Consider the following 23,093-nt stretch of genomic DNA (forward strand, 5'->3'; position numbering starts at 1 on the left):
GCACATTAGAAGGTACAGTAAGGGATGGATATATACCATGGTGGTTGGACTTCAACAGGTGTAGAGGGTCTGAGGGATATTGGTGTAAAATAATAGTGATCCCCAAAGCTATGTAGTGAAGAAAGTATATGGGTTGTTTGCTTTCATTAGCCAATTGCAGAATGTATGAGTATAGAGATGATGGTATAACAGGCATACTGAATGCTGTTTTATAGTGATTGAGGCCTCTGTCAGGTAGGATCGACCATGGATGTTACATCCCAGCTGTCTAGAAATGCAGGCTTGGGCAGTACAATATAGAGAGCAAGCTATTACCCATGTATCAAGCTTCCCCTCGCCATGCATCTGATGAACCCAAAAGTACAGCAAAGACCAATACATTTTGGCACTAGCACATCATAGGAGTTGTCAGTCAGCTTTGAACTCAATGTAGGACTGCCTTAGGGATTCCAGCTCTAGAATTTTCCCTAGTGGTTGACTCTCGAAACCTTCCCCAAGAGTGGATATAGCAGCAAGGCAATGGTTTGAGATCAGAGTTTTCCTTCTCCTAAATGAGATGCCAAACACAGCTGATGGGCCTCATCTGCCCAAAGCAACTGGTTTTAAGGCACCAGTAACCCACATTCCCTGTCAGTTTTAAACATTAGAGAAACCTCTGATGTTGCAGTAATGTTCACCACAATATGTAAATACATATTTATACTAGAGAGAGTGCAATAATGAAGGGTCTCGGCCCAAAACGTCGACAACACTTCTCCCTATAGATGCTGCCTGGCCTGCTGCGTTCCACCAGCATTTTGTGTGTGTTGCTGGAATTTTTCAGTTATGTGAAGAGACTCTAAAGGATAGGTCTACTTTCTGTCATGTGGTGGAGGCTGAAGAGGTAACTGATAGAAGTTTACAAAATTGTGTGTGAGCATAGGTAAGAGCATAAGAACGTTTTCACCAAAGCTATGACCAGAGGCAGAGATTTGAGTTAAGGGGTAGGATGTTTATACAGGATCTCAGCAAGATTATTTCAGCCAGTGGTGGTTTGAATCTGAAGCACTCTACATGAGTTGGTGCTGGAGGCAGGTCCTCCAACAACAACAACATGTATGTTGCCAAGTATTGAATCACCAAAGGAAAGGATATATAGACCAAGTGCTGGCAAATGGTGTTTATCATGATGAACACCATGGATACTGTTAGGGAGTATTTTGCAGTTACATAGTAAATATAGGAGATATAATTCGAGCAAGAATCAGTCTTCGGTTTTTTATTGTAAATTGCAAGCAGTAAACTGAAGTTAAAAGCCCAGACTAAGAGTTATGGTTTGTAAAAAGAGACGTTTACATATGCATGAGCCTAAGGTTAAGACAATGTGGTTAGGTTAATTGGCCAGCATTAAACCAGGCAACATGGGATTAGTTATTTGCACCATTACGACTTGAGTTCGAGCTGTCAGACCAGATGGATGTTGTCACTTAACGTGACAAGCAACACACACAAAATGCTGGAGGAACTCAGCAGGTCAGGCAGCATCTATGGAAAAGAGTACAATCAAAGTTTCGGACTGAAATCCTTCAACAGGACTGGAGGAAAAATAAAGTTGAGGAGTAGAGTTAAAGGGGGGGGGAAGAATGAAACAAGGTAATTGGAGAAACTGGGAGGGGGAGGTGTGAAGAAAAGAGCTGGGAAGTTGATTGGTGAAAGAGGCACAGGGCTGGAGAAGGGGAACTCTAATAGGAGAGGACAGAAGGCTATGGAAGGAAGAAAATGGAGAAGACCACCAGAGGGAGGTGATGGGCAGGCAAGGAGATAAGGTGAGAGAGGGAAAAGGGGAAGGCAAATGGTGAAAAAGAGGGGGGTGGGCCATTACTGAAAGCTCGAGAAATCAATGTTCATGCCATCAGGTTGGAGGTTATCCAGGCGGAATGTAAGGTGTTGTTCCTCCAACCTGATTGTAGCCTCATCGCAACAGTAGGCGATGGATTGACAAAATGGAATGGAATGGGAAGTGGAATTAAAATGGGTGGCCACTGGGGGATCCTGCTTCTTCTGGAGGACAGAGCGTAGGTCCTCATCAAAGTGTTTTTCCAATTTACATCGCGTCTCACTGATATACAGGAGATCACACCAGGAGCACCAGACACAGTATATGACCTCAACAGCCTCAAATGTGAAGTGTCGCCTCACTTGGAAGGACTGTTTGGGGTCCTGAACGGTAGTGAGGGAGGAGGTGTAGGGGCAGGTGTAGCACTTGTTCTGCTTGCAAGGATAAGTGCCTGGAGGGAGATCAGTGGGGAGAGATGAATGGACAAGGGAGTTGCATAGGGAGCAAGTGGGGGGGGGGGCAGGAAAAGATGTGCTTAGTGGTGGGATCCCTTTGGAGATGGCGGATCTACTCTTCATCTTTTTTTCTCCAGTCCTGCTGAAGGGTCTGGGCCCGTAACGCTGACTATACTCTTTTCCATAGATGCTGCCTGGCATGCTAAGTTCCTCCAGCATTTTGTGTGTGTTGCTTGGATTTTCAGCATCTGCAGATTTTCTTTTGTTTGTTATTTAACATGACAAACATGGTTACAGTTATAGGCAATTAATAGTTTCTGTGTAATCAGGATATTAAAGGCCCTCTAGAAAGGGGAAAGTAAGGAACAGAAAGATAATGAGTGTGCAGGTCACAGAGCAAAAAGAGAAAAAGAAAGCAAATCGACAGATGTTGCAAGTATCCAGGAAGAAATAACTGGAGCCAATTTAATACAATTAGGGTGTCTTCCAAGAGGACCACAACCTTGTCTTTTTTTGCAGCCTTGCATGCCTCAGTGACCTGGAGATCTATGCTGATTGAAGTCAGGACTTCATGCTTTGGCACTTGGTAGGGTACCCATGCCAAACAAGTCAAAGGGTAGAGACGAGACTATGAGGAGTCGACCAATCCTCCTGGTTTGGGAGTTCAGCTCAGGGCTAACAAACCTGACTGATCAAACAAAACAGTTATGGAAACAGCAATGAAGAATTCTTCTAAATCTGTGTGTGAAACTATTCCTAATCCTCCATCTTGGACTTGAGAAGGTGTCCAAGGACAGAGAGAGATGGAGGAGTTTCCTTGCTGACCTATAAGCCAGCGGCATAATGAGCTGTAAGTAAGTAATTGGAGATGTGAAGGACCATTGTGACCTGGTTAACGCATTGAGGGACAGAGCAAAATGGAAAACCTTCTCTGCACTCCCTCTATGGCAAGAATGTCTTTCCTCAGATTAGGAGACCAAAACTGCACACAATATTCTAGGTGCAGTCGCACCAAGGCCTTGTACAACTGCAGTAGAACCTCCCTGCTCCTGTACTCAAATCCTTTTGCTATGAATGCCAACATACCATTTGCCTTTTTCACCGCCTGCTGTACCTGCATGCCCACCTTCAATGACTGGTGTACAACGACACCCAGGTCTCGTTGCATCTCCCCTTTTCCTAATCGGCCACCATTCAGATAATAATCTGCTTTCCTGTTCTTGCAACCAAAGTGGATAACCTCACATTTATCCACATTGAATTGCATCTGCCATGAATTTGCCCACTCACCTAACCTATCCAAGTCACCCTGCATCCTCTTAGCATCCTCCTCACAGCTAACACCGCCGCCCAGCTTCGTGTCATCCGCAAACTTGGAGATGCTGCATTTAATTCCTTCGTCAAAATTATTAATATATATTGTAAACAACTGGGGTCCCAGCACTGAGCCTTGTGGTACCCACTAGTCACTGCCTGCCATTCTGAAAAGGTCCCGTTTACTCCCACTCTTTGCCTCCTGTCTGCCAATCAATTCTCTATCCACATCAATACTATACCCCCAATACCGTGTGCTTTAAGTTTGCACACTAATCTCCTGTGTGGGACCTTGTCAAAAGCCTTTTGAAAATCTAAATATACCACATCCACTGGCTCTCCCCATCCACTCTACTAGTTACATCTTTAAAAAATTCTATAAGATTCGTCAGACATGATTTTCCTTTCACAAATCCATGCTGACTTTGTCCGATGATTTCACCTCTTTCCAAATGTGCTGTTATCACATCTTTGATAACCGACTCTAGCATTTTTCCCACCACCGATGTCAGGCTAACCGGTCTATAATTCCCCGGTTTCTCTCTCCCTCCTTTTTTAAAAAGTGGGGTTACATTAGCCACCCTCCTATCCTCAGGAACTAATCCAGAATCTAAGGAGTTTTGAAAAATTATCACTAATGCATCCACTATTTCTTGGGCTACTTCCTTAAGCACTCTGGGATGCAGACCATCTGGCCCTGGGGATTTATCTGCCTTTAATCCCTTCAATTTACCTAACACCACTTCCCTACTAACATGTATTTCCCTCAGTTCCTCCATCTCACTAGACCCTCGGTCCCTTACTATTTCTGGAAGATTATTTATGTCCTCCTTAGTGAAGACAGAACCAAAGTAGTTATTCAATTGGTCTGTCATGTCTTTGTTCCCTATGATCAATTCACCTGTTTCTGACTGTAAAGGACCTACATTTGTCTTGACCAATCTTTTTCTTTTCACGTATCTATAAAAGCTTTTACAGGCAGTTTTTATGTTCCCTGCCAGCTTTCTCTCATAATCTTTTTTCCCTTTCCTAATTAAGCCATTTGTCCTCCTTTGCTGGTCTCTAAATTTCTCCCAGTCCTCAGGTGTGCCACTTTTTTTTGCTAATTTATATGTTTCTTCTTTGGACTTGATACTATCCCTAATTTCCCTTGTCAGCCATGGATGCACTACCTTCCCTGGTTTATTCTTTTGCCAAACTGCGATGAACAATTGTTGTAGTTCATCCATGTGATCTTTAAATGCTTGCCATTGCATATCCACCGTCAACCCTTTAAGTATCATTTGCCAGTCTATCTTAGCTAATTCACGTCACATACCTTCAAAGTTACCCTTCTTTAAGTTCAGAACCTTTGTCTCTGAATTAACTATGTCACTCTCCATCTTAATGAAGAATTCCACCATATTATGGTCACTCTTACCCAAGGGGCCTCGCACGACAAGATTGCTTACTAACCCTTCCTCATTGCTCAATACCCAATCTAGAATGGCCTTCTCTCTAGTTGGTTCCTCGACATGTTGATTCAGAAAACCATCCCACATACATTCCAAGAAATCCTCTTCCTCAGGACCCTTACCAATTTGGTTCACCCAATCTATATGTAGATTGAAGTCACCCATTATAACTACTGTTCCTTTATTGCACGCATTTCTAATTTCCTGTTTAATGCCATCCCCAACCTCACTATCACCGTTAGGTGGCCTGTACACAACTCCCACCAGCTTTTTCTGCCCCTTAGTGTTATGCAGCTCTACCCATATCGATTCCACATCCTCCAGGCTAATATCCTTCCTTTCTATTGCGTTAATCTCCTCTCTAACCAGCAATGGTGCCCCACCTCCTTTTCTTTCCTGTCTATCCCTCCTGAATATTGAATATCCCTGGATGTTGAGCTCCCATCCTTGGTCACCCTGGAGCCATGTCTCTGTGATGCAAATTATATCATATTCATTAATAACTATCTGCACATTCAATTCATCCACCTTGTTACGAATGCTCCTCGCATTGACACACAAAGCCTTCAGGCTTGTTTTTACAACACTCTTAGCCCTTATACAATTATGTTGAAAAGTGGCTCTTTTTGCGTTTTGCCCTGGATTTGCCTGCCTGCCACTTTTACTTTTGAATCTGGGAATCTGAAATAGAAAATGTTGGGAATATTCAGCAAGTTTTAAAAAAATCTTTGAAGAAAGAATTTTTCATGGAGAAGATTTTGCTAGATGGTATGATAATGTCTTAAAGTCTTACTTAAACTCCAAGTGTATGTCAACATATTTCATGGATGACTTGTGAGAATCTATAAGCTCCTTCTAGTAGTTCAATGTTGAAGGGTTGTTTTTGGTAGTCCAGTGAAACTTGCTGCTTATTTCATTTCACCTGCTGAATGTAGGTGTTTGGAATATCAACTTATGTATGAAAATCAATGTCTAGCCTCTAAATGTGTTACCTCATCCTCATCAATTTCCTCAGGTAATCTAATGAAACTGATTCAGCTTTACAGCATGCAACTGTGGGCTATTCACCAGTCATACATCACGCTTCTCAACATGTAGGCTATTGTATTTCTAATACTGACAATCAATGAATTGAATTGTATGTGGCAGTGTACTCTAGATTAGATGCTCCTGCCTACTATCTGAAGAATTTGGCATTTCAATGCAATGTGAGGCTATGTGTTAACTTTCTAAATGCAAGCTGGTTTTGTGCTATTGTATTTTAAATTTGATTCAGGATTGTCATTCATCTTCATTGCAGGTCATACATAGAAAATTATTCAGTGTACAACAATCAGCAAAAGACAACTTCCAACAACTTTGTCCTTACCTGTACCTTGCAAAGTTTAAGAATCCTGTCTTTTTTCCTGTCTCATCCCCTCTTGTTTCTTCCTCTTGTTTAATGCAATCACTCTTTTCCTTTCTTTGTCTCAATCTCTGTATACAATTAATTCCCTAATATTTCTGATAGCCTGTCTAACTCATTTTCCAGAATATATTCAACTCCTTACATGATTTTTTTTCTTCACACTCACCTCCACCTACCTTGATCCACTTGTTCTTAAAAAAAATCCTGATTCCTCTTTCCTGATTTTGACTGCGTGCATCTGTCATTCAACTGTCACTGTCTCCAAACCCAACCTCTGCTCGTCTCCCATACCTGGCACAACCTACCTCTCATCTTGCACCATTGCGCAGTCCACCAATCATCTTAGATTCCTTTCCGGCTACTTCCCAATTCAAGATTTAAGATTCAGTATTGTATTATGTCATTTCCTGTACTCAGGTGTAAGGAGAACAGAATAATTGTTACTCCAAATTCAGTGCAGCACAAAACAAACACAAAAGATAAAGAACACAATACTAATAATATGAAAAAAAACACATAGTAAGTGTAAATACAAAAGATAGCTTACATAAACAGATTGATTGTATATGCAAGAAGTGATACTAAGCTGTACATAAAGTGACTGATGGGAAATGATGAAGTAGTGGTGGAGGTGTTGATCATTTTTACTGATGGTGGAAAGTAATTATTGTTTGAGTCTGATGGTCTGGTGTGGATGCTGCATAGCATTCTCCCTGATGGGAATGGGATAAACAGTCCATGAGCAGGGTGGGTGGGAACCTTTATGATGTTACTGGCCTTTTTCTGGCATGTATATATAATCCTTGATGGTGGGTAGGCTGGTGCTAGTGATGCATTGGACAGTTTTGACTACCCATGGTAGAGCCTTCCTGTCAGCCACAGTGCAGTGTCTGTACTCTACTGTGCATCAGTAGAATGATGTGAGTATAGATATGCAAAGTCCAGCTCGCTTTAGTCTCCTCAGAAAGCAGTCGCATTGATGATCTTTCTTGACTGTGTAGAATGTGCTCTGGGACCATGAGAAGTTGTGCGTGATGTGCAATCCTAGGAACTTGAAATTATTTGCAGTTTCCTCTACTGTGCTACCGATGTAAAGGGGGATGTGAGTAGTACAAATTCTCCTGAAGTTGATAACCATCTTCTTTGTCCTGTTCATGTTATTTACCTGGCACCAGGCCTCGAGTTCCTCCACCCTCCCTGTGTAGGGCATCTCATTGTTGTTGGTGATGAGCTCCACCACTGTCATGTCATCAGTGAACTTGATGTGATTGCTTGGATGCCTGACCATGCAGTCATGTGTGAGCAGAGTGTACAGCACTGGGCTCTGCACACAGCCTTCACGGGTACCTGTGTTGAGGATGATGGGGAGGGAGGAGTGCTGTGCATCCTGACTATCTGAGGTCAACTTCATTTTATACTGTTTATCTCACTTCTTCAACCCCAGTCCTGATGCAGTTTCATTCCAAAACATAGACAATTCCTTTTCTCTCACAGCTGCTGCTAGACCCACCAAGTTCTTCCAGCAGATTGTTACTGCAAATACCTGCATCTGTAGCCTCTTGTGTCTGCTTTTGATGATCATTGAGCCTTCGTTTGCTAGCCCTTAAGGCAATATTTTCCAGATAATAACAATCTGCTGCTAAAACAGTTTGCTACTTATCTCCTCTCTGCATTTTAGCTAACTATCAAAATCCCATGTATCTGTTTAATAGTTGGTTTATCCATGAAAACAATTTCTTAATATTAAAGCAAATAACTCCGATCATCTCCAAAAAAAATTATATCTTTTACTGTACTACAGAGAATGGTCCCAGCTCTGTAATCTCTCCACTTGAGTGAAATCCCTTTAATAATTTCTTCTTCAGCATATTCAGCACTAATTAAACAGTGCACAGAGACAGAGCTGAATCCTAACTGTTCATTTGTAAAGATTGGTCAAAACTAGCATGCTTTTCTATTCTTTGCTTCAATTTGTCTTTTTATTTTAATCTACAGGTATGTTACTTTCACTTGGTCCCATCAAAAGTTTCCAGAAATGTCCACTTTTTTTCTGGCAGTAAACTAGTGTCAGTTTGATTGGCTCCTTCATTCTGATTGGCATTTCTGAGCTGAAATGGTTAGACACTGAGTGGCTCATTAAGGGCACAATCTCCCAGTTGCTACCAATTTCCCTTCTCTTTTCTTCTCTTCTATACTCCTCACTTGTCCATCATCTCCCTCTGGTTACTCGCCTTCCATCCTTTCTTCCATGGTTAATTGCCCTCTCCTATTAAATCATTGTTCTTCAGCCCCTTACCTCTTCCACCCATTCCCTCGCCAACCCATCCAGCTTCCCCCTCACCTGTTCTACCCACCACCTGCCAGTTAGTCCTCCTCCACTCCCTACCTTCTTTTTCTGGCTTCTGCCCCCTTCCCTTCCAAAACTGATGAAGGGTCTCAGCCTGAAACATCGACTGTTTATTCCCTTTTATAGATTCTGCCTGGCCTGCTGAATTCCTCCTGATTGTGCGTATGTTGAATGATTCACTGGTTATTTCACTAAGTGATGGAGAAAATGTTCACGTTTGGCTGGGTTGGAATTATTTTTGTGGATCTAGGAAAAACTGAAGTATTTCTGCAAAAATAAGCAGACAATGCCTTTTCTGCCACCTATGATGGCCCAACGGCCACTAGTCTTAATCCAGCAAGCTGCATTGAGACTGTGCAGTTTGTAAGCCCATTGCTGATGTATCAGTACAACACACACAAAATGCTGGAGCAACTCAGCAGGCCAGGCAGCATCTATGAGAAAAAGTACAGTCAACGTGTTGAGCCAAAACCCTCAGCAGGCCTGGAGGAAAAAAAACTGAAGAGCAGATTTAAATGTTGGGTGGGTGGGGGGGGGAAGAGAAACACCAGGTGATAGGTGAAACCTGGAAGAGGAGCAATGAAGTAATGAGCTGTGAACTTGATTGGTGAAAGAGACAGAAGTCCGTGGAAGAAAGAAAAAGGGGGGGGGGGGAGCACCAGAGAGTTGATGGGTGGGCAAGGAGGTAAGGAAAGGGAGGGAAAAGGGGAAGAGAAATGGTGAAGGGGGGGTTGTTTGGGGGCATTACCAAAAGTTAGAGAAATCAATGTTCATGCCATTAGGTTGGAGGCTACCCAAATGGAATATAAGGTGTTGTTCTTCCAGCCTAAGTGTGGCCTCATCACAACAATGGAGGGGGCCATGGATGGACATATCAGAATGGGAAGTAGAATTAAAATGGGTGGCCATTGGGAGATACGCTTGTTCTGGCGGACAGAGCGTAGATGCTCGGCGAAGCGGTCTCGCAGTCTATGTTGGGTCTCACTGATATACAGGAGGCCATACCTAGAGCACAGGTAAATGATCCCAACAGACTCACAGGTGAAGTGACGTCTCACCTGAAAGGACTGCCTGGCCTCCTGAGTTCCTTCAGTATTTTATGCGTGTTGCCCGGTTTTCCAGAATCTGAAGATTGTCTCTTTCTGATGAATCAATGCCCCATAATCACTATCAACTTGAATGCTAATGACCATTTATTGTAGTTCTAACTTAGAAATTTACCCAAACATTTCTAATACAGTTTTCTACAAGACATGGGTGAAGCATTATTAGCTTTACTTGGGAGAAGTAATTTTCAAGGGTGGACAATGAAGGGAGGAAATGGGACTGAATAGCTAAAATGGCCTTTTCCTTACTCAAATTCACTGAAACATATAGTAGAACACTTGTGTTGTGCCTAGCTTTTTAATTAAATTTCATTGATATTAATTGAGCCTAATGTTAGAAGCAAAGTTCAACACTGCTGCATTACAATTGTAGTGAACATGCCTCGAGACATTTTTTATTTTTTGTAACAATAAATCAAACAGGAATCTAGGGAAACACAGGACAAAAAAAAGCTGTTGTGGATGATGATATTACTTTGAATCTTCGTGGGTGCCCCAGGCAGTCTTCATCAGTCTTTTCAGTTAATTATTATTTTTAATATTATCTTAACAAATGAAAAATCTGTCTGAAAAAGTAATAAAACTGAAGCCTTGGTAATCATTTAGCATCTGAAAGGTGTCTGTCAATTTTTTCCTATTTATGGATTCTCATTATCTGTACTTAATTTGTGAAATTGGTGAACATTTATTTCTTAAGGAGTAAATTTGAGTTCAAGTTCAAGTTTATAGTCATGGGCATACATACATATCCAGAGTTTATATGCCATGAAAATCAGCTTTCCGCAATAGCAACTGAGTACCTCATAAACATGACAAACATAGTCCACATAAATGAAAATTGCCATAATTTATCCATAACATACACAACAAAATAAGCAAAAAGGAACGTAATGACACTATTGCAAGTTTGGCAAAATATACTGGTGCAATTCAACACTGACATCACAAATTGCACCCTTCCTTCAGCCTCTATTGTCTGGTTTGGGGCAGTATCCTCGAACAATACACAAAAACTATAATGAACTGTCAGGTCAGTGGCTGCAATCTACCATCACTGTCTGACTTGAATGGATCTAGGACAAATAAAGGGGCAAGAAAGAGCACTAGGGACGCTAACAACTCTACAAAAGCTCCCTCCCCGAAAGTGCTACTAGGATATAAAAGAATAACTTTGTGCATCTTGAAAGTTTCTTCTCTTATCAGTTAATCTGGACAATAATTCCAGTTAGTCCCCACCACACCCCCCTCTATCTATTATCTCCATCTCTGCACTGCACTGTAGACATTTAAAACTACTCTTTATAATGCTGTTTACATTGTAATCAGAATCAGGTTTATTATCACCGGCATGTGATGTGAAATGTGTTAACTTAGCAGCAGTAGTTCAATGCAATATATAATCTAGCAGAGAAAAAAAGTAATAATAAATAAAATTTAAAAAATAATAATAAATAAGCAAGTAAATCAATTACGTATATTGAATAGATTAAAAAGAAGTACAAAAATAGAAATATTGTATATTAGATAAAAAGTGAGTTAGTGTCCAAAGATTCAATATCCATTTAGGAATCAGATAGCAGAGAGGAAGAGGCTGTTCCTGAATCGCTGACTATGTGCCTTCAGGCTTCTGTACCTTTTACCTGATGGTAACAGTGAGAAAAGGGCATGCCCCGCATGTTGGAGGTCCTTAATGATAGACGCTGCCTTTCTGAGACACCGCTACCTGAAGATGTCCTGGGTACTTTGTAGGCTAGAACCCAAGATGCAGCTCACTAGATTTACAACCTTCTGCAACTTCTTTTGGTCCTGTGCAGTAGCCCCTCCATACCAGACAGTGATGCAACATGTCAGAATGCTCTCCATGGTACAACTATAGAAGTTTTTGAGTGTATTTGTTGATATGCCAAATCTCTTCAAGCTCCTAATAAAGTATAGCCGCTGTTTTACCTTCTTTATAATTACATCGATATGTTGGGACCTGGTTAGATCCTCAGAAATCTTGTCACCCAGGAACTTGAAGCTACTCACTCTCTCCACTTCTGATCCCTCTATGAGGATTGGTATGTGTTCCTTCGTCTTACCCTTCCTGAAGTCCACAATCAGCTCTTACGTCTTACTGACATTAAGTGACAGGTTGTTGCTACGGCGCCATTCCACTACTTGGCATATCTCACTCCTGTACGCCCTCTGCTCACCACCCAAGAATCTACCAGTATGGTTGTATGGTTGGCAAATTTATAGACGGTATTTGAGCTATGCTTAGCCACACAGCCGTGTGTATATAGAGAGTAGAGTAGTGGACTAAGCACACAGCCCTGAGGAGCACCAGTGTTGATCGTCAGTGAGGAAGATTTATTGTCACCAATCCACACAGATTGTGGCCTTCTGGTTAGGAAGTCGAGGATCCTATTGCAGAGTGAGGTACAGAGGCCCAGGTTCTGCAAGTTCTCAATCAGAATCCTGAGAATGATGGTATTAAATGCTGAGCTATAGTCAATGAACAGCATCCTGACGTAGGTGTTTGTATTGTCCAGGTGGTCTAAAGCCGTGTGGAGAGCCATTAAGATCGCATCTGCCTTTGACCTATTGTGGCGAAAGGTAAATTGCAATAGGTCCAGGTCCTTGGTAAGGCAGGACTTCAGTCTAGTCAAAGTATTTCATCACTGTCGATGTGAATGCTACCAGGCGATAGTCATTAAGGCAGCTTACATTATTCGTCTTTGCACTGGTATAATTGTTGCCTTTTTGGGAACTTCTGCCTGTAGCAGTGAGAGGTTGAAAGTACATACTGGCACTTTATCTATGCACAATTTATTCCATATCCTTACTTTACCTCTAACTTTACTAGCTTTTTAATTTATATATAATCCTTTATTTTTATTTAATTCTATATTGTTCATAGTTGTTGAATAGTATTGTTGCATGCTGACCAAACTCCACTTTAAATTCCTAACACATGCAATTGTATATGGCTAAAGTTGATCCTTGATCCTTGATCTGTGATATAGTCTGAGATGGAGGTTTTCAGGTCAGTCAAAAACCTAATGGCATTTAGGAAGAAGCTATTGTTGAGCTTTGAGGTGTGAGACTTTAGGCTCCTGTTCCACCTGCTTGATGGCAGCAATAAGAAGAGAACATTGGCCTGGAAAGTGAGAGATATTAATCTGGCATTCCGGAGACGCTGCTTCTTGACGTCCACAATAATGGCAAGAACTGCATCTACGAAGGGATTGGTTGTCTCCACTATTCTCTGTATCCTCTTGTGTTCCTGTGCATTGGAGTTCCCATAGCAGGGCATGACCCAACAAGTCAAAACGAGATAAAGCAACAATATTATTAAATGGAGATCATCACAGAATTTTGACCTGTGGCCCATCCAGACATTGAAGGTTTGGAGAGGTGGGGCTTCAATCAGGTCCACCGTCCGAGGATAAAAGGCAGGAGTGGGTCGTAGGAGGGTAATAGATCTTTGACCAGCGGCCAATATGGACATCAGAAGTTTGGAGAGGAGGGAACATCAATCTGAGGATAGATGGTAGGAGAGGATTCAGGTAGCGTAATAGAGCTTTGACCAATGACCAATCAGCATTTGGGATTGACTAGTTAAAGGAAGGCAGGAACAAGTGCAGCAGTCATCGTTGCAGAGGCTGTTGTCTGATTGGACAGAGCCAGAGTGGTGATCTTAAGGCTTTAGCTCTTCAAGGCTTCAGCAAAGAGAGGCTTCACTCAGAGAAAGCGAAGGAAAGAAAAACTCAATTGTTTTTCATTCTCTTCTTTATATCTGCTGAGCTAGGACAGTAGAGATGCCAGGCAGAATCGTGAAGCGCTCCTCTTGCAGGATGTGGAAAAGCAGAGAAACCTCCAGTATCCTTGACAACTACAACTGCAAGAAATGCATCCAGCTGCGGCTTCTAACAAACCGAGTTGAGGAGCTGAAGCTAGAACTAGATGAACTCTGGATCATTAGTGGGATGAAGGGGTGAGAGACAGGACATGTAAAGGGGTAGTTACACCCAAAGTGCAGGACATAGGAAACTGGGTGACAGTCTGGAAGGGGAAAGGGGTTAAGGAGCCAGTGCAGAGTACCCCTGTGCCCATCCTCCTCAACACCAGGTAAATCATTTTGGATACTGTCGGGGAGGGACTACTGAACAGAGGAAAGTCACGGTGGCCTGGTCTCTCGCACAGAGTCTACCTCTGTGACTCAGAAGGGAAGCGGGGGGTGGGGGGAAGAAACATGCTGTGGTGACAGGGGATTCATTAGTTATGGGAATTGACATTATTTTACCTCTTTTCCAGGGAAGATAGGACATGTACAGAAGGAAAGGTTTGCATCTTAACTGGAGAGGAACTAATATGTTACTTGGAAGGTTTATTAATGCTGCATGGTGGGGTTTAAACTAGAGTTGCAGGAGATGGGAACCAGAGTGCCAAAACAGTTAATGGAAAGGTTGTGGAGGCACATATTGGTAAGTCCTCAGACAAAATTTAGAATCTAAAGTTTGAGCATGGTGTGACTAGTGTCCTGAGCTGTATATATTTCAATGCAAGAATTTTCATAGGAAAGGTGGGTGATAGTGCTGAAGATGAAGTAATTGATTTACAGATAGAGGCAAGGTGTAGTGAGGAGAAGCTGTTTTTTGGGTAAAGTTACAGTCAACAGGATGAGTTGTAATGTAAAAAGTGGACAAAACCAAAAAGGGTAAATACAGGACTGAAGGTGTTGTATCTGTATATGGAATAAGGTAGATGAACTTGCAGCACATTTGCAAACTGGCTGGTATAATGTTGTAAGCATCACAGAATCATGATTGAAAGATTATAGTTGGGAGTTTAATGACAAAGAATACACATTGTATTAAAAGAATAGGCAGGAATGCAGAGGGGACAGTGTTACTCTGTTGTAAAAAAATGGAGTCGAATGATTAAAAAGAGGTGACCTAGGGTCGGAAGGAGTTGAATCATTGCTGTTAAAACAAATGAACTGCAAGGGTAAAAAGATCCTGAAGGGAGCTGTATACAAACCCTCAAATTGAAGTGAGGACTTGTACTACAAGTTACAATGGGAGATAGAAAATGCATGTCAAAAGGATAATGTTACAATAGTCATGAGGGACTTCAACATGCAGGTAGTTTGGGAAAATCAGGTTGGTTCTGGATTCCAGGAGGGGGAATTTCTAAAGTGCCTACAAAAAGCCTTTTTAGAGCAGCTCATGGTTAAGCCTACTAGAGGATCAGTTATTCTGGATTGGGTGTTGTGCATTGAACCAGAATTGATTAGAGACATGACGGTAAAAAAACCCTTAGGGATAGTGATCATAATATCATCAAATTCAGCCTGAGATTTGAGAAAGAGAAGCTAAAGTCAGATGTATCAGTATTACAGTGGAGTAAAGGGAATTGCAAAGGTAAGACAGAGGAGTTGGCCAGAATTGATAGGAAAATAACACTGGCAGGGATGACAGAAGTGCAGTAACAGTTGGATTTTCTAGAAACACTTCGGAAGGCACAGGATATACAGCCCAAAGAGGAAGAAGTATTCTAAAAGAAAAATAGCACAACTGTGGCTAATAAATCAAAGCCAAAGAGAGGGCATATAATAGAACAAAAATTAATGGGAAGTTACACGATTGGGAAGATTTTCAAAATCAACAGAAGACAACTGTAAAAGTCATTAAGAAGGTAAAGATGGAATACAAAAGTAAGCTAGCCAATAATATTAAAGAGCATATCAGGAGGTTCATCAGATACATAAAGTGTAAAAGAAGGGTGAGAGTGCATATCAGAACGTTAGAAAATGATGCTGGAGAGGTGGTAATAAGGTACAATGAAATAGCAGGCAAACTGAATAAGTATTTTGCATCAGTCCTCACGGTGGGAGACACTAGGAGGATACTGGAAGTTCCAGCTATCAGGGGGCTTGAAGTGTGTGATTTTCCATATCTAGAGAGAAGGTTCTTGGGAAACTAAAAGGTCTGAAGGTGGATAAGTCACCTGGACCAGATGGTATACAGCCCAGAGTTCTGCAAGAAGTGGCTGAAGGGATTGTAGAGGCATTAGTAATGATCTTTCAAGAATCACTAAAATCCGGAATGGATCTGGAAGGCTGGAACATTGCAAATGTCATTCCACTCTTCAAGAATGGAGAAAGACAGAAGAAAGGAAATTCTAGGCCAGTTAGTCTGACCCCAGTGGTTGAGAAGATGTTGAAGTTGATTATTAAGGATGAGTTTTCAGGGTACTTGTAGGTACATGATAAAATAGACCATAGGCAGCATGGTTTCCTCAAGTGAAAATCTTGCCTAACAAAGCTGTTGGAATCATTTGAAGAAATAATAATCAGGACAGACCAAGGATGTTGTGTACTTGGGTTTTCGGAAGGCTTTTGACAAGATAACATACATGAGGCTTCTGAGCAAGCTACAAGCCCATGGTGTTACAGGAAAGATTCGAGCATAGAAAAAGCAGTGGCTGGTTGGCAGGAGACAAAGAGTAGGAATAAAGGGAGCCTTTTCTGTCTGGCTACTGGTGACTACTGGTGTTCCACAGTAGTCTGCTGAGACCTATACCTTTTACATTATGTGTCTATGATTAGGATAATGGAATTGATGGCGTAGTTGCAAAGTTTCCAGACAATATGAAGAGAGTTGGAAGGGCAAGTAGATTTGATGAAGTTGAGAGGCTACCGAAAGACTTAGACAAAGAGCAAAGAAATGGCAGATGGAATACAGTGTGAGGAAGTATATGGTCATGCACTTTGGTAGAAGAGATGAAATAGTTGAGTATTTCTAAATGGAGAAAAAATACAAAAAAAAACTGAGGTGCAAAAGGACTTGGGAGATCTTGTGCAGGATTCCCTAAAGGTTAATTTTCAGGTTGAATCTGTGGTAAGGAAGGCAAATACAATGGTGGCATTCATTTTCAGGAGGACTAGAATATAAAAGCAAGGATGTAATGTTGAGATTTTATAATGCATTGGAGAGGCTTCACTTGGAGTACTGTAATCAGTTTTGGGACGCTTATCTCAGAAAAGATGTGTGAAACTGGAAAAGCTTCAAAGGAAGTTCACAAACATTATTCCAGTATTGAATGGTTTGTCACATGAAGAGCATTTGATGGCTCTGTGCCTGTCTTCACTAGAATTCAGGAGAATGAGGAGTGACCTCTTTGAAACTTGTTGAATGGTGAAAGTCTTTGATAGAGTGGATGTGGAGAGGATGTTTCCTATGGTTGGAGGGTTAAGACCAGAGGACACAGCCTCAGAATAGAGAGGCGTCCTTTTAGAATAAAGATGAGGAGGAATTTCTTTAGCCAGCGAGTGGTGAATCTGTGGAATTCCTTGCCACAGGCAACTGTGGATGCTAAGTCTTTATATATACATAAGGCAAAGGTTGATAGATTCTAGATTGGTCAGGGTGTGAAGGGATATAGGGCAAAGGCAGGAGATTGGGGCTGAAAGGAATATTGGATCAGCCAAGCTGAAATAGCGGGAAAAAAAACTCATTGGGCCAAATGGCCTAATTCTGCTTCTATGTCTTATGATGTTATGGTCTTATCTCAATGAATTGGTGAATATTAGTGAACCTCAACCTGCTGAATGGCCCACTGTTCCACCAACCTTGCCTCAGTGAGGAGAAAATTTGTAAGGTGTCTAAAATGCTCACTTTTTAATTAGGTCATGCACATGAAATTGATCAAATTTCCTCACCAGTTGCATCAAGAAAGCATAATCTTGTTGCACCAACAAAAGAAGTTGATTTATATCCTATTTATGGAAATAAAAGAGTTTTCTGATCTGCTATAAATGCTCATATTCTGAATTTCCACTGTTTTCCTGTAGTTTAGGTTTGGATACTGCTCATTGAAATCTTATAAAGTCACAATCAGAAGTGATATCATTATTAGAAGATTCCTCTGATCTTAACTGATGAAGTGATAAACTCAATTAATCAAATGTCTTTTCCATTCTGATGTGGAAAGTCTATGAGACTTTACTGTCGTTTGGGATACAATTATGTATGAAGTGTTAAAGTGACTTTCTTAATTGTCCAAGAGTTTTGCTTAAGTTTCATAGTTGACACATGTTGGCAAAAAAAGTGGTACTGTAAAGCTCATTTAAATACTGCATCTCATCACTCAGTCCATACACGACGTAGTACAAAATAAACGCCTGAAACATTGAACATGTTCCATTTGTATATTTGGACAAATAAATGAAAAGAAGCATGAGGCAGCAATTTCCAGGCAGTTTTGAAAATTGAGCCTTTGTCTAACCAATGAATACCCTGATTATTCTGTCATAAGGTCCTAGGATTCCTGTACGTCCTTTTCACCCCAACGGTGTCTCAGTCTGTTACATTGGCTGGATTATGAGTGTGTATTAAGTGCCCTGTACTCTAAAAATCAATGAAATGGGAGCTGGATAATCATGTTTTTCTGTTTTATGCAGTAGGTTTGTGCAGGCAGTTCAGAGTGTAATAGCCACTTTATCAAGTGCTGGAATACACAGCTTGAGGTAACTTCAAGGCTAATGGCAGGAGATTGTGTAGCCTGTGACAATGAACTCTGAGCACTGCAATGAAATCTAGAGTTCAGTTTTTATAACGTTCAGGTTTGCTGTTATTTTGCTACTGCTAAATATAGTGGTTTGCTTTTATATAATGATTGTTTTAAATTGGGGTATGCAAACATAGGTTTCTGCGTCATTTCCATGGAAAAATGATTGTCCTAATGCTTTCACACTACCATCTCTCCCACACACACACCCCTCCCCCTCAACTCTTATTACTACACACACAATTGAAATAAATTCAAAGCAGCTGAAAATAATTTGTGATTTTTTTTTTATAACTGCTAAAGCAAAATTCAGTTTCTAACCTCAAAAGATGCACAGTAACCTGCACTGATATAAATCTTTTTGGATTGGTGTAAATTATGTGCTGCTGGAGTTAATTTAGTGATAGAAATGTAGCAGCTGTGTTTTTGATTACATCCTTATGTGATATGAATATGACACATACAAAAGATTTGGTTTGGTGCTGTTCTTTGATTTTTATGGAGTGCCTGTATATCTTTTTTGATTTTCCTGTGGCATTCTGTGGATGCCATGAACGTAGTGCAAAATTCTTGTATTTGTGCTGAAAAGTTGGATAATGTCCAAAGGTTTTAATCATTACAGTAAAAATAAAACTAAAAATATATATTTTAAGCAAAATTTGGTGTTTAACAAGCTGACCGCTTTTGTTCAAACTTGAATATTAGTTGCTTCACTCAATAGATCATTAGTATCACTCTACAATTGTACGAATATTTCAATAAAGGAAAATTAGCCTTGAAAATTCTTGGTGCTCATAAAAAAATGCATTAGACTTTTAAAGTTTATAAGTCCACCTCTGAGAACTTAGTAGCCTGTCGAATATAAGGACACAGAGTGCAGCTTAATTGACATTGGGTGAATTAGGGTGGAAAACCACAGAAGGGTCAGATGGAGTTGTAAGCTCAGTCAGCTCGATCATCCATCCAGCATCCAGGACATCTTCAGGGAGGGATGTCTGAAAAAGGTGGCATCCATCATTAAGGACACCCCGCTCACTTCACCCAGGACATGCCCTCTTCTCATTGCTACCATCATGAAGGAGGTACAGGAGCCTGAAGCCACACACTTAAAAATATAGGAACAGCTTCTTCCTCTCTACCAGCAGATTACTGAATGGTCATTGAACTCATGAACTTTAACGCGCTATTTATTTTTGGACTACTTATTTAATTTCACACACACACACACACACACATCCAAAAATAAATACATCTAAATATACTTCTAACTGTAATTCAGAGTTTTGTATTATTATGTATTGCAATGTACTGCTACCACATTGCCACGAATTTCATGACATATGCCAGTGATATTAAACCTGATTCTGATTCTGAGATTAGCAGATCCTTCAAAGGAATCCACATGAATCAGTTCCCAGCACTGAAATGTAACCCTGTTCAGGCAGGCCATCTTCAGGTAGCAATGAAGCTACACATACAGATGATATTGGACACAGATATGTTTGTGAAAACTATGAAAGTGGCATCAACATGCAAAACGTGCATCTTTGGGTGTTCTTGCACATGTATTTACAGACACCGCTCAGATATGTGAAGGACTTGGGAGGAAAATAACAGATTTTGCAGTTCCTATGATCAGTCCCCGATTTTCAGCAATGTTTAATTTTGCACAGATAACGTTTTGGTACAAAAAGCGTATCTGTGCAAGATTAAAAAACTTAGCCTGCTGTGCCTCTGTCTGTGCTATGTTGTTCCAATGCTGAAGCCCACTAAGAAGTTAAAAAGTGATTGACAATTATTTTCGATTGTGATTTATTTGGCTTTGTACATGTAGATCAAGGGTTTGTATTTCCTTGTAGGCCTACAGGTTTTAAAATAGGAGCTCTGCTGCAATCTCTTGGCTATATAAAGCTCAGCTAATGAGATGTTCAAGATGATTAGTGGATTTAATGGGACTTCAGAAACCAGAGCAACATCTTAAACTCAAAGTTAAGCTGTCAGGGTCAGTGTCATGAATTAGAAATCTCAAACCTGTCCTGAATGACTGCTGTTCTGATTCAACTGACATGGTGTTCTTTCTCAGTTTGCTTAAATAAAGTTAAGATAAAACTGACAAGATCTGAGTTCTATTTTCATTCTTGCTCAAGCAGGTGAAGGAGAATCCTGTGATGAAAGACCTTGATGAGGACAGTTAAGACCCAAATGCTGTATTAACTGAGGCTGGAATCGAAACACGATGCTAGAGTGAAATAAGAACTGAATACTTAGCTAGACAATAATCCAAGCAAAGCTTGCAATTGTGCACTGAAGCTCCGTTCAGGTGCTCTTTAAATACAGAATTCTTAATGCCAAAACATGATTGTCAATTACCAGGACAGTCCTCAACTCTTAAAGGGGCTGCGCCAGCTGTCCATACTCTGGAGAGTTAGAATGTCTAAACCCCAGAGGCTGGCAGCATTGGGTGTATCTCGTAACAAATCCCAAATGATTCTATATTTATGTTAAGAGTAAAAGGATTGCAAGGGACAAAATTAGTCCTCATGGAAGATCAGAATGATAATTAGTGCATGGAGTCAAAAGAGATGGGGGAGATCTCAAAGGGATTTTTTTTCGTCCGTATCACAAAGACATAGATTCCATAGAAGTGAGGCAAGCCCGCAGAGAGATCGTGGACCCTTACAGATTACAGAGGAGGAGGTGTTTGCTGTCCTGGGGCAAATTAGGGTGGATAAATCTCCAGGACCTGATAAGACGTTCACTGGGATCCTGTGGGAGACAAGTGCAGAAATTGCAGGGGCCCTATCAAAAGATCTTTAAATCATCTTTAGCACCCCGTCGGGTACCAGAGGATTGGAGAATAGCTAATGTTGTTCCGCTGTTTAAGAAAATATAAACTAGGGAATTATAGGCCGGTGAGCCTGGCATCAGTAGTGGGAAAGCTATTAGAAGGTATTCTTAGGGACTGGATAAGTGGGTATTTGAATAGACATGGACTGATTAGGAATAGTCAGTAAGGCTTTGTACATGGTAAGTTGTATCTAACCAAACTTACAGAGTTTTTGGAGGAAGTTACCAGGAAAGTCAATGAAAGCAAGCAGTGGATGTTACCTACATGGGCTTCAGCAAGATATCTGATAAGGTCCTGATGGTCAGGAAGGTTCAGTTGCTTGACATTCAATATGAGGTAATAAACTGGATTAGACATTAGCTTTGTGGAAAAAGCCAAAGAGTGGAAGTAATGGGTTGCCTCTCTGACTGGAGGCCTGTGACTAATGGAGTGCTGCAGGGACCTGTGCTAGGTCTGTTGTTGCTTGTCATCTATATCAAAGATCGGGATGATAATGTGGTTACCTGGATCAGCAAATTTACGGATGACACCAAGATTGGGGGTGTAGTGGACAGTAAAAAAGACTATCAGAATTTGCAGTGGGGTCTGGACCAACTGGAAAAATGGGCTGAGAAATAGCAGATAGAATTTAATGCAAAAAAGTACAAGGTGTTGCACTTTGGTAGAAACAACCAGGGTAGGTCTGACATAGTGAACAATAGGGCACTTAGGAGTATAGTGAATAAAGGGATCTACAGGTCCATAACTCATTGAAAGTGGCATCACAAGTGGATAGGGGCTTAAAAAAGGCTTTTGGCACATTGGCCTTCATAAATCAAAGTACTGAGAAGATGTTGGGTTGAAGTTGTATAAGACATCGGTGAGGCTTAATTTGGAGTATTGTGTGAAGTTTTGGTCACCTACTTACTTGAAAGGAGTAAATAAGGTTGGAAGAGTACTGGGAAAATTTATACAGATTTTGCCAGGACTCGAGGACCTGAGTTATATGAAACGATTGGAACATAGATGATTGAGGGGAGATTTGAAGAGGTATACAAACAATGAGGGATATGGAGAAGGTAAATGCGAGCAGGCATTTCCTACTGAGGTTGGGTGGAACAACAATGAGAGGTCGTGGGTTAAAGTTGAAAGCTGAAAAGTTTAAGGGGAACATGAGGGGAAACTTCTTCATTCAGAAGTTCATGAGAGTATGGAACAAGCTGCCAGTGCAAGTGGTGCTTGCGAGCTTGATTTGAATGTTTAAGAGAAGTTTGGACAGGTATGTGGATGGTAGGGCCAAGGTCCGGGTGCAGTTCCATGGCACTAGGCAGTTTAAATGATTTGGCATGAACTAGATGGTCTGAAGGGCCAGTTTCTATGCTGTTCTTTTCTATGATTCTGGGACTAGAATCTTACTCATAGCTTATGCATTTGAGCATCAATAGCCGATTACAGCTCCTATGTTCTGATGATTTTATTCACAGGCTAAATATTTGGACATGTGTTTTTCACTTGTGTTTTTCTACACAATATACCCTTTGTCACTGTAATAACCAGTGTCATCTGAAGACACCAAAATTTGATATCGCAATTAACGTGTGTCTTAATCATCACTGCAGGTAATACAATGCATGTTTTGTCATTTCTCAGTATTCTATGAAGTCTGTCAACATTTTCTGTTTGAATCGGCTTTGCAGAGTAGAAGAACAATGCACTATCCGCTTGAATTAAAGGGAATGATTTCTTATTGCTCTTGCACAATAAAATCTTCACTTCATATTTTTCCCAAAGTATGTCAATCATGCTGAGT

This window comes from Hemitrygon akajei, chromosome 2 (assembly GCF_048418815.1).
Source record: "Hemitrygon akajei chromosome 2, sHemAka1.3, whole genome shotgun sequence".
In the NCBI taxonomy this organism is placed as follows: Eukaryota; Metazoa; Chordata; class Chondrichthyes; order Myliobatiformes; family Dasyatidae; genus Hemitrygon; species Hemitrygon akajei.